At 48.7% G+C, this 19,668-nt stretch overlaps 1 protein-coding gene across 1 annotated transcript in view; it reads left to right on the plus strand.

The window, feature by feature from the left end:
• The window catches only part of TMPRSS15 (transmembrane serine protease 15), a 447,907-nt gene that overhangs the window by 397,278 nt on the left and 30,961 nt on the right, over positions 1 to 19,668 (plus strand). The window lies entirely within an intron of this gene.

Raw genomic sequence — 19,668 nt, forward strand, 5'->3', positions numbered from 1 at the left:
GTGAGGAAGCAGGGCAGAGGAGCTCTAGAGTGTGAGACAGGTCCTGAGGAGTGCAGTAGCTGAAAGCGGGGGAGAAAGGAGTACCGTGGGTCGGCCTGAAAACCATCCAGAGAGAGAAGGGTGGCTGAGTACGGAGATCCCGGTATCCGAGCACACAAGGGGAACTAGATCCCCAGTACAGGCAGCAGATCATCCAGAGCTGCTTAACCTACAGGTGGGGGTACTTCATGCCCTCACCACAACTACACAGCGCTTGAGCCAAGCAGCAATCTCCGGGCCATAAGGGGACAGGGCCAGAAGCCATCCCACCAAGGCCACGCTGCCGGCAGACGAGCCAGAGAGAGGGGAGCAGGGTGGTAACAGCTTCCCTGGAGGGGTCCTACCACGCTTCAAGCAAAGGATCCTCCTAAAACAGAAAGAGTGCAAGGAAGGCGAGTGGACAGCTACCCTCAGAACGGCCTCCTGGAATTCCTGGTTCCACCTGGTTATCACAGTGTCGCCCGGGCATCTCACCGTGACCTCCAAACAGTGAGTAAACACGTTGAAAGACTTCTTGGACTGTGTTTGAGTCATTCTGCGACCTGTGGTCCCACACACATACACCGGGGCCTGGGGCTTGCCTCACTCTCAGGGGGCTAATATACTGACTGCACCCACCATCAGCCCCAGGCATCCCTTAATCTGCAGTGGCGGTCCCCGCTGACCGCAATACTGAGAGTGGCGTCATGACAATCCTAAAAGAAGGTTCCCTACCTGTGACCAGACTGTTCCATCCACGTGGAGTCCCTGAAGGTACTGCACCGACACATACTAGCGGGGCTTCACAACTTCTGGCGTCACGAACAGGATAAGGACTAGACCTGTTCAGACAGGTGACCGTGTGCCTCAGAGGTCCGACCGGAAAAATTGAACCGCCGCCATATTGCCATCTTCAAAAGCGCGCGCTGCAGCCCGCGCGAGGGAGAAGAGCACCGCCCACGAAGAGGTGTGGCCGCCCCAGAACCCCCACAATTCAGAGAGCGTTCTGATCCAGGAAGTGGAAAGGGGGCGCGGGGATTTCTGAAGAAAAATGGACGCTGCAGGAGGTAATGCCCCTGGTCAGGGCGACGCAGCCCAAGCGATGCCAGCCCCCGTCGCGCTGGACGCAGCAGCGCCTGGTGCCGGTGCCGCGGTCGCAGCCGCGCCGGCTGAAATCTCCCCCATAATGCCAGTTTCCTTGCTGTATGTCCCAGGAGCGCAATGGCTGCCCCAATACGCCGGTAAAATAGACACGCTGACCGGGTTTAAGAAGAAGATCAGCACCCTGCTAGACATGCACGCGATGACTGGTAAGCAGAGGGCCGCTGTGGTGCTGGGACAATTGACTGAAGCAGCAGAATTGGAAGCTGAGTCCTGGACCAATGATGACCGGAGCTCTGTTGAGACCATCTTTGCCAAACTAGCAGCTGCTTTTGAACACCGCACAGAGGGAGAGCTGAGGACGGACTTCTATAACTGCCGTCAGAAGCCCCAAGATAGTATAAGAGACTATGCCCTCAGGCTGCAGGCTGCACTACGGGCTCTCAAGCTGGTGGACCCTGTCAGTGATCAGGAAGGAAACCGGATGATGAAGGAACAATTCTTGCGGGGCCTGCGCTCTCCTGAGGATGGGAAGCAGATGAAGCTGTGGTCCCTGGAACACCCTGACGTGGACTTTGCCATTCTGAAAGACAGGGCAGTGAAAGCACTCCAACCTCCTGTGGACACAGACCCCGTCGCACCAGCATGGCCTGCCAGTTCCACGGCTGCAGGAGCGGAATCCTCCTCGCAGGCCCTGGTAACTGCAAAAGGACTCAACACGCCAGCAGAGATCATAAATACACTATCCTCCCAGGTGCAACAGCTCACTAAGGATGTCGCACAAATCCTGAAAGCAATGCAGTTGCCCTCAGAGACCAAAGTCCCTCATCGGATCCTGCTAGCTGACAACCCAGAGGACGTCCCTTGGATGCGGAGGAGAAGAGGTCCCCCAACCCGAGGCAGGAGCAGTGATCGCTATGACTCATCTGGACAACCCATCTGTCGTCGTTGCCAGGAGGCAGGACACTATGCAAGGGCCTGTCCTTTAAACGAGCCAAACCTGGGGCCGGGGGCCAGTCCTCAGGATTAAGAAGATCAGGCCCAGGTCGCTGCTGTGATCAGTACATGGGTGGACGTCCTGTCCTGTCCATTGTCCTGGACGGGATCCCTACCCCGGCATTATTGGACACCGGCTCTCAGGTCACCACGATCCCGTATGTCCTTTATCGTAGGTTTTGGTCGGACGACGATCTCCGACCACCGGACCCCTCCCTCACCATCTATGCTGCCAACGGACAACCTATAGACCAGATCGGGGTCAAAGAGGTAACCATAAAGGTGGGAAGGCAGGAAATGAAGGGACAAGGACTGATTGTTGTGGACACTGATATTAGAGAAAGGAACCCGCAAATGATTTTAGGCACTAATGTCATAGAAAATTGCCTAGGGGAAGTGTTGTTGTTGCTTCACCAGATTGTTGAAGGTGCTGAGGGCAGGTCGCAAAGAGCCTTGCAAAAGGAGATCCGAATCATTCTGAGGAAGCAACAGGTAAAACAGACTGGCGGTGAGATTGGTAGTGTACGGGTGATGGATGCAAACCCCATTGTGATACCCCCACGGAGTGAAATGATGATGTGGTGTAGAGCAGCGGTAGGTCTCAGAGGACAAGATTACCAGGCTGTACTAGAGCCCACTCATTCAGACCACTGGCCCACGATTCTGACAGCCAGGGGGGTAGTTGACGTACACAAGGGACGAGTGCCTGTACGAGTGTTGAACTGTGGGGAGGAGGAAGCCAGACTACCAAGGTACGCTACCATAGCCAAACTGTTTACATGCTCAGATGACGCCATAACACCTGTAGGTCCCCTGACACAAGCTGACTCAAAAGAGGGCGAGACCTCCCAAAAGCAGTTAGAGGACTGGTGCCAGAAACTACACGTGGGGACTGACTCTACACCCGTCTACCAGAAACATGGGGTTTACAGGGTCATGCAGGAATACGAGCAGGTCTTTAGTAAGAACCCACTAGACTTTGGTAGGATCAAAGGGGTGCAACATCACATACCCACAGGCAGTCATCCTCCCATTAAGGAAAGACATAGGCCTATTCCACCAGCCCATTACCAGCGCACAAAGGACATGCTGAAGGACATGAAGGAGGCAGGCGTCATAAGGGACAGTTGTAGCCCCTGGGCGGCTCCCCTGGTCCTGGTAAGAAAGAAGGATGGCACGATGAGGATGTGTGTGGATTACAGACGGATAAATCAGATAACACACAAGGATGCCTACCCTTTGCCAAGGATAGAGGAATCCCTCGCTGCTTTGAAAGCCTCTAACTACTTTTCTACCCTAGATCTTACTAGTGGCTACTGGCAAGTATCTGTAGCAGAAGAAGATCGGGAGAAGACGGCCTTCACCACCCCAATGGGCCTCTGTGAGTTCAACAGCATGCCATTTGGACTCTGCAATGCCCCCGGGACCTTCCAGAGGCTTATGGAATGCTGCCTAGGGCACCTCAACTTTGAAACCGTCCTGCTCTACCTGGATGATGTCATCGTGTACTCCAAGACCTACGAGGACCACCTGAAACACCTGGCTGAAGTCTTTGAAGCACTATCCCGATATGGAATGAAGCTGAAACCATCCAAGTGCCATTTACTGAAGCCAAAGGTCCAGTACCTAGGTCACGTGGTCAGTGCAGAAGGAGTAGCACCGGACCCAGAGAAGGTCACAGTCATCCAGGAATGGCCCACACCTACTACCGTCCGGGAGGTACGTCAGTTCCTTGGCTTGGTAGGCTACTACAGAAGGTTCATCAAGGGCTACACGAAAATGGCAGCGCCTTTGCAAGAGCTCCTGGTAGGCCACCCAAAGAAGAGAGGAAAGATCTCCGGCCCGCCATTTCACTGGGGAGAAGCAGAAGAACACTCCTTCAGACAAATGAAAGGGGCCTTGACGGGTGAAGAGATCCTAGCCTACCCTGACTACGGTCTGCCATTCGTACTGTACACAGATGCCAGTAATGTGGGACTGGGAGCAGTGCTTTCACAGGTGCAGGGAGGCAAAGAGCGTGTGATTGCTTACGCCAGCAGGAAGCTCAGGCCTACTGAAAGAAACCCGGAGAATTATAGCTCATTCAAGCTAGAGTTCCTGGCCATGGTATGGGCTATCACAGAGCGGTTCAAGCACTACCTGGCAGCCACCAAATTCACTGTCTTCACGGACAACAACCCCCTGACCCACTTGGATACTGCTAAATTGGGTGCCATGGAGCAGCGTTGGGTAGCCCGACTGGCGAATTATGACTTTACTGTCAAGTATCGAGCTGGCCGCAAGAACGGCAATGCAGATGCTCTGTCCAGGATGCCTCACCTAGCAGACGAGGGTGAAGATGTAGATGATCTTGAAGAGATTGAGCTGCCAGCGTTCCATCGCCATGGAGCAAGACAGTGTCGGCAGTCGCGTGCCAACCGCCAAGAGGTGACCCTGAACCCACTACCTCACTACAACTGGAAGGAGACCCAGGAAAATGATCCAGCGGTAGGCTTGGTAAAGAAACTGATCAGCCAGCCTGGCGCCAGCCTTGACAAAGGAGCCCCACCTGAGGCACAGTACCTATGGAAGGAGAGGGGTCGATTATTCATCTATCAAGACAAACTTTACAGGAGCATCATTGACCCGAGGACGCATGAGAAGGTGTGGCAAGTGATTGTACCACAGAAGGACACGAGGATGGTGCTAGAAGCCTATCACAATGGTGCAGGCCATTTTGGTTGGAAGAAACTGGAGGCCCTACTTAAAGTAAGATTCTAATGGGTGGGCATGAGATCTGCCCTAGAGAAGTGGTGTCGAAACTGCGGGCCCTGCAATCTTAGAAGAAAAGACCAGCACAGCCAGAGAGCACCACTCCAGCCAATCCAAACTAAACGGCCTTTGGAGATCGTGGCCCTGGACCATGTAAAGTTGGCACCCAGCAGACAAGGCTACAACTACGCTCTCACTATGGTTGACCACTACTCCAGATTCCTGGTGGTAGTACCAGTCAAGGACTTGACAGGTCAAACTGCAGCCAAAGCTTTCCAAACACACTTCTGTCGACCACATGGTTATCCAGATCAAGTGCTCACTGACCAAGGACCAGCCTTTGAAGCTGAAGTGTTTAAGGAGTTTTGTAACCTATACGGCTGCCAGAAGATCCGTACTACGCCTTACCATCCCCAGACCAATGGCATGTGTGAGAAGATGAACCACATCATTCTCGACCTTCTGAAGACTCTCCCATTAGAAGAACGAAGTCAGTGGCCGGAAAAACTGCCCGATCTAGTGGACATGTATAACAACATCCCTGTGAGTTCCACGAACTGCACACCGGCATACCTGATGAGGGCCAGACCAGGGAGATTGCCAGTAGATCTGGAAATGGGAGTTGAGACCCCTGAAGACCATCTACAAGGTGCTGATTGGGATTCCAACCGCCAAGCCCAATACAAGAAAGTACAAGAGTGTGTGGAGCGAAGCCTGACTCAGCAGCGTGAGAAACAAGAAAAGGCCTACAATCGAAAAGCACCTGCTGTTCCTTTGATGCCAGGAGATATAGTTCTCAAGGGAAAGAGAAGGCGTCATAAACTTGACAATCACTGGGAAGAAGAACCCTATACTGTGTTACCATCGACGCTTAGCAATGAAAAGACATGCCTTATCAGCAAAGATGGAGGAAAAACAACAGCTGTCGTTTCTAGAGATCGCTTAAAGAAATGTCCTGAACAACTAAGAATCCCTGAAGAAATTCCCAACCCTTTGCCAGTTCAAGAACCAAAAGAAAAGATGATCCATACTGTACTTGGAGATTTTCCAGCAAGTTGGCCTCAATACAATGGAGCAGTAGTTATTCCGGTTATTACATTCCCTCAATCTAGAGAAGTAAGAGACCCAGAAGAACCTGTTCAGAACCTGGAAGAGCCAAATGTAGCTGAAGCAGAAGACCATGCACTGGCATCAATACCTAGCACACCTATTATTCACATTGAGACACATACATCGGGTGGGAGGACACAACCTCAGACAGATGACAGTATAGTACTGCGTAGATCAACCCGCAGCAACTTTGGTCAGCTCCCATTACGCTATAGAGAAAGTACAGTTTAGTTCAAAGTGACGGTATGAAATGTAATGTTTAACCTGTTTACAGTTAAGTAACGTTTAAGTGAAATGTGCCCACAAGGACTATTGTGAGACCTCTTTAAAATGTTTTCTTTGCACTAGTTCACGTGCACTTTAAAAAATGGACCACCGGTTATGAACTGGCTTTAACCACAAACTTTTGCATTGTAAAAAGTTACCTCCTTGGTATCAACCACAGAGTCTGCCTGTTGAGGGGCATGGCTCTGCACCAACAAGGGGGCACGCCTGTTTATGGGGCCTGCCCTCCAACACTCGGAAGCGGGTACGCCTGTTTATGGGGCCTACCTTACACCACTCCCCTCAGGAGAGGAAGATTGGAGGAAAGGTCTGGGGAATGTGATGGCCCAGCCCTGGTCACCAAAAGGACCGGCGACCTACCTCCTGGAGGTTTTTGGGTGGGGTTCGGACATGTGGGTGGTTGGTGGTGGAATGGTACCTGGTATGTTTAAATGTAAATAATTGCCCCTGTGTGGGAAAAGTTTGTATTTACCTTTTCTCTTGTCTTTGCAGCCCGAGGACGTGCTGATGATAACTAAGGGGGAATGTGGCGCCCCTGACCTGGTCAGGCACCACAGAGTATTGCACCCATGCGGGAGCAATGCTTCCAGGTAATCTCCAAAGGCCAGGATGAGGTGCACACACAAACATATAGTGACCAGGCCTCCCACATTACCAGAGGGGACCCTTGAGTAGCCAGAAGGAGTTAACTTTCAATTCCCAGCTGGGGGTGTGTTCAGGGGCTGGTTGCTAGGAAGCAGGGCAGAGAGAGAGAGGAAGAGGGGAGTCTGGCGGAAGAAGTTGAAGTGTGAGGAAGCAGGGCAGAGGAGCTCTAGAGTGTGAGACAGGTCCTGAGGAGTGCAGTAGCTGAAAGCGGGGGAGAAAGGAGTACCGTGGGTCGGCCTGAAAACCATCCAGAGAGAGAAGGGTGGCTGAGTACGGAGATCCCGGTATCCGAGCACACAAGGGGAACTAGATCCCCAGTACAGGCAGCAGATCATCCAGAGCTGCTTAACCTACAGGTGGGGGTACTTCATGCCCTCACCACAACTACACAGCGCTTGAGCCAAGCAGCAATCTCCGGGCCATAAGGGGACAGGGCCAGAAGCCATCCCACCAAGGCCACGCTGCCGGCAGACGAGCCAGAGAGAGGGGAGCAGGGTGGTAACAGCTTCCCTGGAGGGGTCCTACCACGCTTCAAGCAAAGGATCCTCCTAAAACAGAAAGAGTGCAAGGAAGGCGAGTGGACAGCTACCCTCAGAACGGCCTCCTGGAATTCCTGGTTCCACCTGGTTATCACAGTGTCGCCCGGGCATCTCACCGTGACCTCCAAACAGTGAGTAAACACGTTGAAAGACTTCTTGGACTGTGTTTGAGTCATTCTGCGACCTGTGGTCCCACACACATACACCGGGGCCTGGGGCTTGCCTCACTCTCAGGGGGCTAATATACTGACTGCACCCACCATCAGCCCCAGGCATCCCTTAATCTGCAGTGGCGGTCCCCGCTGACCGCAATACTGAGAGTGGCGTCACGACAATCCTAAAAGAAGGTTCCCTACCTGTGACCAGACTGTTCCATCCACGTGGAGTCCCTGAAGGTACTGCACCGACACATACTAGCGGGGCTTCACACATACACCATCCAACTTTTTTTTGTTTTTTTTTTTGTAAAGTCAGTGTTCGATGTGCACACTGACGAGTCCACTCATCTCAACTCATACTTTACATGGCATCACTGCTGTCTGCACATTGCATTCAATAGTTTAGTGTAGGTATGAAAGCCAACTTCTATCAGTGTAATGCAACATTAGCAGCTGAGGTGAGTTATGAAATCATACAGCGGCTCACATGTGTTTAATGAGGTTCAGCAGCAGCTGAGCTGTGTATAATAAGGTTCTGCAGCAACTGGATTTTGTATGATGAGGTTCTGCAGGAGCAGGGTTGTGTATAATGAGATTCTGCATCAGCTGAGGTGTGTACTATGAAGTGCAGCAGCAGCTGAGGTGTGCATGATGATTTTCTGCAGCAGTTGAGGTGTGCATGATGAGGTTCTGCAGCAGCTGAGGTGTGCATGATGAGGTTCTGCAGCAGCTGGGGTGTGCTTGATGAGGTTCTACAGCAGCTGAGGTGTGTATTATGAGGTTCTGCAGCAGCTGAGGAGTGTATGAGGATCTGCAGAATATCACATAATTCGGAGTGGATTTATTTTACAAATTTTCCTACAAAATTATTTGCAGCACTGACAACTGGGGTAAGCCCAGACTAATAAATGGATTATGTATAAATGCCGTAGTTCCTCCATACACAGTACCCCATCCTCTTGGTGTGTATGTAGTGATGCACCTCAGTCTGTTCAGGTTAGTGGAATTGAGATGCAGCTATATATACATAGTGCACCCCCCCCTGTCCTCAGAGGAGCTGAGAAATAGCGACACTTATGCAGTGTCCCCCCATCCTCATAGTGTGTATGTGGTACTGCACCTCAGTCTGTTCAGGTCATTGAAGCTTAGAGGTAGCTGCACATACACATCACCTCCCACTTCATGGTGGATATGTGGTACTGCACCTCAGTCTCTTCAAATCATTGGAGCTGAGAGACATCAGCGACATACAGTCAGAGCCAGAAATATTTGGACAGTGACACAAGTTTTGTTATTTTAGCTGTTTACAAAAACATGTTTAGAAATACAATTATATATATAATATGGGCTGAAAGTGCACACTCCCAGCTGCAATATGAGAGTTTTCACATCCAAATCGGAGAAAGGGTTTAGGAATCATAGCTCTGTAATGCATAGCCTCCTCTTTTTCAAGGGACCAAAAGTAATTGGACAAGGGACTCTAAGGGCTGCAATTAACTCTGAAGGCGTCTCCCTCGTTAACCTGTAATCAATGAAGTAGTTAAAAGGTCTGGGGTTGATTACAGGTGTGTGGTTTTGCATTTGGAAGTTGTTGCTGTGACCAGACAACATGCAGTCTAAGGAACTCTCAATTGAGGTGAAGCAGAACATCCTGAGGCTGAAAAAAAAGAAAAAATCCATCAGAGAGATAGCAGACATGCTTGGAGTAGCAAAATCAACAGTCGGGTACATTCTGAGAAAAAAGGAATTGACTGGTGAGCTTGGGAACTCAAAAAGGCCTGGGCGTCCACGGGTGACAACAGTGGTGGATAATTGCCGCATACTTTCTTTGGTGAAGAAGAACCCGTTCACAACATCAACTGAAGTCCAGAACACTCTCAGTGAAGTAGGTGTATCTGTCTCTAAGTCAACAGTAAAGAGAAGACTCCATGAAAGTAAATACAAAGGGTTCACATCTAGATGCAAACAATTCATCAATTCCAAAAATAGACAGGCCAGAGTTAAATTTGCTGAAAAACACCTCATGAAGCCAGCTCAGTTCTGGAAAAGTATTCTATGGACAGATGAGACAAAGATCAACCTGTACCAGAATGATGGGAAGAAAAAAGTTTGGAGAAAAAAGGGAACGGCACATGATCCAAGGCACACCACATCCTCTGTAAAACATGGTGGAGGCAACGTGATGGCATGGGCATGCATGGCTTTCAATGGCACTGGGTCACTTGTGTTTATTGATGACATAACAGCAGACAAGAGTAGCCGGATGAATTCTGAAGTGTACCGGGATATACTTTCAGCCCAGATTCAGCCTAATGCCGCAGAGTTGATCGGACGGCGCTTCATAGTACAGATGGACAATGACCCCAAGCATACAGCCAAAGCTACCCAGGAGTTCATGAGTGCAAAAAAGTGGAACATTCTGCAATGGCCAAGTCAATCACCAGATCTTAACCCAATTGAGCATGCATTTCACTTGCTCAAATCCAGACTTAAGACGGAAAGACCCACAAACAAGCAAGACCTGAAGGCTGCGGCTGTAAAGGCCTGGCAAAGCATTAATAAGGAGGAAACCCAGCGTTTGGTGATGTCCATGGGTTCCAGACTTAAGGCAGTGATTGCCTCCAAAGGATTCGCAACAAAATATTGAAAATAAAAATATTTTGTTTGGGTTTGGTTTATTTGTCCAATTACTTTTGACCTCCTAAAATGTGGAGTGTTTGTAAAGAAATGCGTACAATTCCTACAATTTCTATCAGATATTGTTGTTCAAACCTTCAAATTAAACGTTACAATCTGCACTTGAATTCTGTTGTAGAGGTTTCATTTCAAATCCAATGTGGTGGCATGCAGAGCCCAACTCGCGAAAATTGTGTCACTGTCCAAATATTTCTGGACCTAACTTTATACACAGCCCCCCCCTCCCTTGTCCTCATGGTGTGTATGTGATACTGCACCTCAGTCTGTTCAGGTCAGCGAAGCTGAGAGGCAGCATCACCTATAACTCGAGGACACTTTATTATGTAGAAAGAAGAGATTTGTTCTAATTTCATACAATCTCCTTTAATATTTGTATTTTGGCCTTTTTGGTCCTGAGTATGACTCCATAGTGCTTGGTCTGGTCTTTTCATCCTGTACATTTATCCACAGGATTTATATAGTAGATGCTAATTCCACCAATGGGGCCACGACCTGCGTCGCTCTCAGCCAAGAGATGGCAGAACTGTGGCGCCCTGGACAAGCCAGGGGCCACAGAGAACAACACCTACACACCCCCAGCAGTTCACAGCAGACATCCCCAGTGAAACCTGATTCCTTCCCTCGAGTTCAGACAGACACACTAGGTGGGCGGAGTCAAGCAGATAGGCATGCCCACCGAAGAGTCTAGCTGGCCTGAGGCAGGAAGCAGGTCCAGACAAGTCCAGGCAGCGGAAGAGAGAGGAAGTCTGCAGAGAGGCAGACGCAGACTGGGGACTAGGTTGGAGCCTAGGGCCCTCGTGTAACAGTCAGGCAGACGGTAGTGGCCGTCTGCAGGAGCCTCAAAGACAGTCTGGTGGAACCGTAGGTAGCCGGGGCTGGGCGGTGGCCCACTGGTACTGAATCGGGGAGCCAGCTGGAAACCGGAGCGCAGGAGGAGCGTACGGAAGGTGCAGGAAATGACCTACATTACCAACCTGGGGTCAGGGGAAAAACACTGCAGCTGCCTGTGGGACCCGTCCATCCAGTCGTTTGTTTCAGCAGAGACTCTGTGTGCATCATTGGGCTGACTGAGTACCACCGTGCCGTGCGGCACAGCGCTGCCCCCTGCGACCCTGCACCTGACCGGGCCCCGTAACCTGCCTGCCCTCCTTCCCTACCCCATCACCGGGCCCCGGGACAACCAACCCCCTACCCACGGAGGGGAGAAATAACAACCAAGCTGCTCCCTGTCACCGCTCCCGGGATCCCCGTCTAGAGCAGCAGTGGTGTCACCAATATCACCACCGCTCCCGGGATCCCCGTCTAGAGCAGCAGTGGTGTCACCAATATCACCACAACCGTGGGTGGCGTCACGGACAATAATCAAAACCCCCACAATCAAAATCTCCTTTTCACTCACGGGCGAGGAGCGCCGCTAAAGTCCCCGGGATCCGGCCCACCGCTCGAGCCACCACCGAGCAGCAGCACCAGCAGCAGCCAGACCCGAGCAGTGGGAGAGCGCAGCGTCCCCTCCTCCGCCTGCGACAACTTGGCGCTGTGAACAGGATCCCACCGTTCTACCGACTGGTGGAAGTGCGCTTTGTGTGACCGCCGGAGGTGTCCGGCCGGAAAATTGGAAAAGCCGCCATCTTGGGCGCGAAGAATTCCCGCTCGAGCGTCTTCCCCAAGCAGGAAAGGCGCGAAAGTGGAGCCCCGCCCCCTGAAGAAGGAAGTGCTAAAAAGAGACTAAGGGGGACGGCATGGCGTCCGGCCGCATGTGAACTGCGGCTGTGGAAGCAGGGACGCCAGGACTCTGCCTGTGTTTGGTTCCTGGAACACCGCTGCACGAGATGTCCTGTCCGTCCGGCACCGCTGAAACCTCGGTGCCCGTGCCCGCGGCACCGCCCTGACCGACCCGTTACCCCTGTCACCGGTAGCGGAGCTCGCAGCGTCTGTGAGGGAGGGCCCAGGCCTTACCATCGTCACCACCCTGCCACCGGTCCCGGCTTCCATCCCAGCCGCATCGCCGATGACGACGACCCCGGCAGTCCGCCCGACCACGACGGAGATGACGACGGCTCCGGCAGACCGCCCAGCCGCAATGGCAGCGAAACACCCATCCCGTTAACTATCTGGGCAGCCTGGTTCTGGACTGGGGTCAAGGGGTGCTGCCCACTTCTTAGGGGCAGCGTCAGGGCCAGGTTGTTTGGGTGGGTGACTGAAGGACCCGTTCCACTGTTATTATTAAAAGTGTTTGATTGTTGTTGCAACGTTAAAGTAATGTGCATTCCGTTGTGGGAAGATTGAAAATGCCTGTTAAATGTTTTATTCTTTTGCAGTTAAAAAAAAAGGAAAATAAAACCGGAGATGGACGGGCAGCCCGCGGACGGTCTGCATTTAACTAAGGGGGAATGTGGCGCCCTGGACAAGCCAGGGGCCACAGAGAACAACACCTACACACCCCCAGCAGTTCACAGCAGACATCCCCAGTGAAACCTGATTCCTTTCCTCGGGTTCAGACAGACACACTAGGTGGGCGGAGTCAAGCAGATAGGCATGCCCACCGAAGAGTCTAGCTGGCCTGAGGCAGGAAGCAGGTCCAGACAAGTCCAGGCAGAGGAAGAGAGAGGAAGTCTGCAGAGAGGCAGACACAGACTGGGGCCTAGGTTGGAGCCTAGGGCCCTTGTGTAGCAGTCAGGCAGACGGTAGTGGCCGTCTGCAGGAGCCGGGAAGACAGTCTGGTGGAACCGTAGGTAGCCGGGGCTGCGCGATGGCCCACCGGTACTGAATCGGGGAGCCAGCTGGAAACCGGAGCGCAGGAGGAGCGTATGGAAGGTGCAGGAAAGGACTTACATTACCAACCTGGGGTCAGGGGAAAAACACCGCAGCCACCTGTGGGACCCGTCCATCCAGCCGTTTGTTTCAGCAGAGACCTTGTGTGCATCATTGGGCTGAGTGAGTAACACCGTGCCATGCGGCACAGCGCTGCCCCTTGCGACCCTGCACCTCACCAGGCCCCGTAACCTGCCTGCCATCCTTCCCTACCCCATCACCGGGCCCCGGGACAACCAACCCCCTAGCCACGGAGGGGAGAAATAACAACCAAGCTGCTCCCTGTCACCGCTCCCGGGATCCCCGTCTAGAGCAGCGGTGGTGTCACCAATATCACCACAACCGTGGGTGGCGTCACGGACAATAATCAAAACCCCCACAATCAAAATCCCCTTTTCACTCACGGGCGAGGAGCGCCGCTCGAGTCCCCGGGATCCGGCCCACCGCTCGAGCCACCACCGAGCACTACCACCAGCAGCAGCCGGACCCGAGCAGTGGGAGAGCGCAGCGTCCCTTCCTCCGCCCGTGACAGAACTACCATCCAAGTTTACAGGAATTTATACCATCTCTTCGCAAAGAATGGCAGCGCCTTATTCTCCTGATACATGAGCGCCCCATTGGTGAGATCCGCATGTACCATTCATTATGTAATATCAGTGTATTACTGCATAAATGTATGAGATGAGAAGGCCCCAATAAGGGTGACCTCAGATGTGGTGAAATTAATGTGGATTTGAGGTGCAGGTTCTCCTGCCCAAATTTGGAGGAGTTTATTGTACATTTGAAGAAATCAATTTCCTTAGGATATAAAAATTTGCCTCTTATCCTCATTTTTGTTCTGGGAACCTGGCTAAAAAATCAGTAGGGTGGGGGCACCAAAGGGCAGTTTTGCACAGGGCACCATTCAGGCTAAGGCCGACCCTGGTCTTGCCGCCTCTATGATACTGCAAATCTGTTGTGAGATATCTGGTCTGGGTATTGGGTGGTTTTTCCAAAAAGGTGTTCACTGTTTCTAAAATATTCAGCTGTTTTTTTTTATTTTATTTTTTAAATATATATTTAATACCTTTAAGTCTCCATATTCTCCTACTATAACTCTTTCCAATAAAACCAAATAAGATTTGCTCTATGCATGTTCTATAAGATAGGATATAAAACTTTTTTACGACTTACTATATTATCTGCTTACTGAGTCGAAAATCTCGAGCATGAAGCCTTTTATCTTTCCTCCTCTAGTAATTTAATCTATCATTTGTTCGACGGATCAGCATTAAAAAAAAAGAGAGAGACGACGGACGTTCTCTAGATAGGGAAATAGTTGCTTTATCTGTCTCCATGGAAACCTGTCCATCTAGATCAGCGTGACAAACTTGTCGAATTTCGATTTAGAACCTATTGTTCATTGAAATCTGCCGGCTTTCGCGTGGCCGCAGCCGAGAAGAAGGCAAGTGCTGCCGTTTATTACAAAAAAACTGATTTTGTTAAGATGATGTGTGTATTAAGTTTAGGAGCTGTACTGCTATTTCCATTTAGCTCAATTATGTGCTGATAAGAGAGAAAAAGGAGGAGATTAACACAACAAATTGTGTTAGCGAAATCAAATTCCCAGACTAATGCTGCCGAAGACACTATCTCGAGACATGCCAAATTCTTTATTCTACTTAGATGTATTATCAATGCACCGGAGCCGCGGCGTCACAAATCTCCCCGGTAGTTGAAAATCTCCTCTCTATTTTTCTACGCCATTTTTTTTACATATTTATTATTTACTATTATTGTTGTCATTATTACCACTACTATGATTTTGTATGTTGTTTTATATTTTAGCTTTACCCATCTAATTTGCTTTTTTTATATATATCTACAATAGGAAGCCCCTGGCACAGACTCTCGTGAATGTGTGAACAGCCTATTGATTACTGTTGCTTTCTTTTCGCCTTCTGCGTTTACTTTCTATTCTGCAATAACATTGCAGTATTTTCAATACATGGGGGAATACAATACATGCTTTGCATTGTGCTGTAGTTTAACCTCTGTGTAAGCTGCTCTAATATCGAGCCGCGACGAAGACCATTCTTTAGGATCTACTGATCTCTAGTGGCCAATGTAATAAAACGCTTCACTTCAGATGGCGTCTGGCAAGAAATACCAGTAAATTCTCACATATGGATGGAGCAGAGGCAAGTCTGGGATGTAAAGCTGGCTGCTTTTAGTGCCTGAATGTTGGATGTAAGGTGGATGTGCTCCGTTTTTTGTTTGGAAGCGATTTACACTACATGTGGTGGAATTTCTGAGCGATTGATCAGGGGAAGAGCTGGATTCATTCAACATAATCTCAAAAAAAGCAGAGGCTTAAGGCTGCTTTACACGCAGCAACATCGCTAGTGATGTCGCTCGTGAAAGCAACCGCCCCCATCGGTTGTGCATCACGGGCAAATCACTGCCCGTGGAACACAACATCACTAGGACCCGTCACACGTACTTACCTGCCTAGCGACGTCGCTGTGGCCAGAAAACCGCCTCCTTTCTAAGGGGGCGGTTTGCGCGGCATCACAGCAACGTCACACGGCAGCCATCCAATAGAAGCGGAGGGGTGTAGAGCAGCCGAAAGAAAGTGACGCCCACCTCGTTGCCGGAGGACGCAGGTACGTTGTTGTTCGTGGTTCCTGGGGTGTCACATGTAGCGATGTGTGCTGCCCCTGGAATGATGAACAACCTGCGTCCTGCAACAGCAACGATATTTGGGATTAGAACGACGAGTCAACAATCAACAATTAGGTGAGCAATTTTAATCTCGTTAGCGATGTCGTTGCGTGTAAAGCCCCCTTTAAATAGGATAATAAAAACTGACCTTCATAGTACAATACAGTGGAACCTTGGATTACGAGCATAATTGGTTCCGGGAGTGTGCTCTTAAACCAAGTTAGTCTTATATCAAAGCAAAATTTCCCATAGGAAATAATTGAAACGCAGACAATTCGTTCCACAACCCAAAAATACTTACTGTATTTATACAAACTTATTACAGTAATACAAAATAATGTCCTGTATTCATATAAAATTATTACAGTACACTAATACACAATACTGTACAGTAAAAAACATGTAAAACAAATTAAACTGCACATTAGCTTCCAATAGAATTGTTGGTGTGTGAGAGGTACAGTATAAGCAATGTGCTGCACTGGTTAGCCGAAAGAGAGTACAATACTGTATCCACAAATGCAAATTGATAGACATGCTATATAGTATATATTGTACTGTACAATGGTATACTTTGTATAGTATACAGTACATATGTACAGAAAGTTACCTCCAGAGCGGGTCAGAGCGTGTGTGAAAGGACAGAGCCAGAAGTGAGCACGGTGAGTATTTGCTCTTATTGCAGAGCATTGCTCTTAAACTAAATTACAATTTTTTAAAAACCTTTACTTGTCTTGCAAAACGCTCGCAAACCAAGTTACTCTTAACACAAGGTTTCACTGTATTACAAAAAGATCTGGATAAGATGTCAGAATGGGCAGATACTTGGCAAATATTAGATATATAATATATTAAATCGAATATATATTAGATTTAATGTTGATAAATGTAAATTTATCTCCTTGCGGAGACTGACAAACCAATCTGGCAGTTCGTGGTGAGGAGTCTTATAGCTGCTATGCACCTCTGAGTAATATTCAGGAGGAGCATTGCAGACTCCTCACCACTAACAGCCAGATTGGTTTGTCAGTCTCCGCAAGGACAAAAGTTTTCCTCTTAGACACCACTGGAGCTTCTCATTCAGCCAGATTAGATCTCATACTTTGTACTGACGAGGGAGAATCATCCCAAAACACCGTGTCTACAAATTGAGGTTCTGATCTGGCATAAAACCTAGGTCATATGAAATAGCTTGTTAAAGGGCCACTTTTGACTTTTAGGATTGCTACTTCCAATAGGTGGCGCTAGAATTTGTCTCCTTCCTCCCTGAAGAGACATTTTGGATAAATGTAAAGTAGTGCACCTAGGACGGAGTAATCCTATAGCTGCGTATACATTAAATGGAAGTAAACTCGGGACAACAGAAGAGGAGAAGGACTTGGGTATTCTTATTACAAATAAGCTGAGCAGCAGCACTCAATGTCAAGCAGCAGCTGCAAAAGCAAAGAAGATGTTAGGGTGTATAAGAAGAGAGATTAGATCCCGTGATCCCAACGTATTGTTACCCCTCTAAAAATCACTTGTAAGGCCACATCTGGAATATGGGATCCAGTTTTGGGCTCCACATTTTGAAAAGTATATTCAGAAATTAGAGTCCGTTCAAAGGCGGACAACTAGACTACTACAAGGAATGGAAGGTCTCCCATATGATGAAAGGTGGAAAAAGCTGGATTTGTTTAGCTTAGAAAAAGGACGTCTCAGAGGCGATCTCATTTATATGTATAAATACACGTGTGGTCAATATAAAGGACTGGCACATGACTTATTTCTTCCAAAGACCATACTAAGAACCAGGGGGCACTCACTGCGAGTGGAAGAAAAGCGATTCCAGCAGCTAAATAGGAAAGGGTTCTTTACAGTTAGGGCATTCCATAATTTAACTGCTCTATCACAAGAGGTAGTAATGGCAGACACTGTAACAGCTTTTAAAAAAGCGCTGGATGATTTCCTCAGTACACACAACATTATCGGTTATAAATGATGTAGTGACAAAATATGTGATTGGTGGAGGAAGGAGGAACTAGATGGACCTAGGTGTTTTTTCAAACTATGTAAATGTCACCAATAAGGAGGTAATACTCAGGAAACTTAATAAAGGGAGTCTGATCTGTGAAATCTAGCAATACAGGGTATAGGTTTTTGTGGAGATATTGCACTAAGTAGAATCATTCAATCTGGGGTTTGGATAAAATTTTGTTTTTCCCATATGAAGGATATGAGATGCTTGTAGCAGCCTGGAAGCCTCGAGCACTCTCTGCCTTACAGTTTTGATGTCTATCTACGAGAGATGAGCGAACCTGATGTATAGAGTTCAGTGTTCAGAACACAAACTTTTCAAATAAATCTGTGTTTGAGCTCAAAGTTCGGGTGCTTTACGTATGCTGACCACCTGTGCTTCGGTACGCTCATTGCTTAGCACAGTGCGAGTGTTTGAACGGCTCGCATCGGGGGAAAAATCAGCGTTATCAGATGTAGTGTGTACAAACAAAAAATAACCTCCATCCCCCGAAAGTGCTCTGTTTTATGGCTGGCTATATGTGGGCAGAGACCAGAACTGCCCAATCAGGAACTTCCAAAGAACTGAAGTCTATCTAAAGGTAAACTAAACCCGCAGAACCTGAACTTTTACGGGTCCACTCATCTCTACTATCTACACTCCCATAACATTGTCATATTCCCATTGTATATGCAGTACAGAAATATGGAAAATGTGCAGAAAAAGGCTGTTCTGCCCATGCTAACATAATGTGTTTATGAATGTCTACCATTGGGGCAAACAATGACTAGACAGACTGGTTTTACACTTGGCTGTTATCTGACAGTAAAGATGTCCATCAACCAACCCTTTAAGTCATGGCATATCAAAGAGTCTAATGTATATCATAACTGTGTTTCACCTCATTGAGTCCTTTTTGCAATGGAGAAGCCCCAAATCAATCACGTCTAAGGCTCTGTGCGCACTAGACCATTTTACCCGTGGATTTACCCGCGGATTTGCCGCGGAAATTTCTTGAGAAATGTCTGCAATCATAGACTTTGTGCTAATCCGCGGCAAATCCGCGGCAAATCCGCATGCGGATTTGGTGCGGATTTTTTCCGGAGGTCCGGAAATCTTTCACTCCCAGAAGTTTCTCAAGAAATTTTCTTGAGAAACTTCACATTTCTAGTGCGCACAAAGCCTTAGGGTGGGCTTGGACATTGGCTTTTTTTCTCGACACTGCATAGCATATGGGCCACTGTTTAGTAAATACAACTAAGAATACTTCATGGCACACTACAGATACTTTCTGTGAATTATGTCCTGGTGCCTAAATTCTGTAAAAAATACAATGCTCAATATTCATTCACAGTCTAAGAATTAATGGAAAAACTATGGGACACAAGTAGACATGAATTGTTAAGTTCGGAGATCATACTAGACAGGCTTTAAAAACACTCTGTCTAAGTCTAGAGTTTGGGTGCTGTTTGTATGCAGACAACTCGATCGAGCATCGTTGTACTCGGGTACACTTGGTGATTGGCCCAGTGCAAGCCACCGGTAGTCTATGAATGCCTCTGAGTGGAGGTACAAAAACATTATCAGATGTAGTGTGTTCAAAAATAAAAAAAAAAAGAAACTGCCCTCCATCCCTCTGTAAATGATCTGTTTTTGGTTGGCTGTATGTGAGTAGAGAGCCAAACTGTTCAATCATTGACTTCGAATGGAATTTGGGTTTTTGGATCAAGTTAAAGACAAGTTTGGACACAGAAAAGAACTTTATCTATAGTCCGGCTAAACCTGAAACTTCACAGGTCCGCTCATCTCGAGACACAATGGAAGGTCAGCCTTCAGTCATACCCTTCATTATTTTGGT

Source organism: Anomaloglossus baeobatrachus, chromosome 2 (assembly GCF_048569485.1).
Source record: "Anomaloglossus baeobatrachus isolate aAnoBae1 chromosome 2, aAnoBae1.hap1, whole genome shotgun sequence".
NCBI classification, from domain to species: Eukaryota; Metazoa; Chordata; class Amphibia; order Anura; family Aromobatidae; genus Anomaloglossus; species Anomaloglossus baeobatrachus.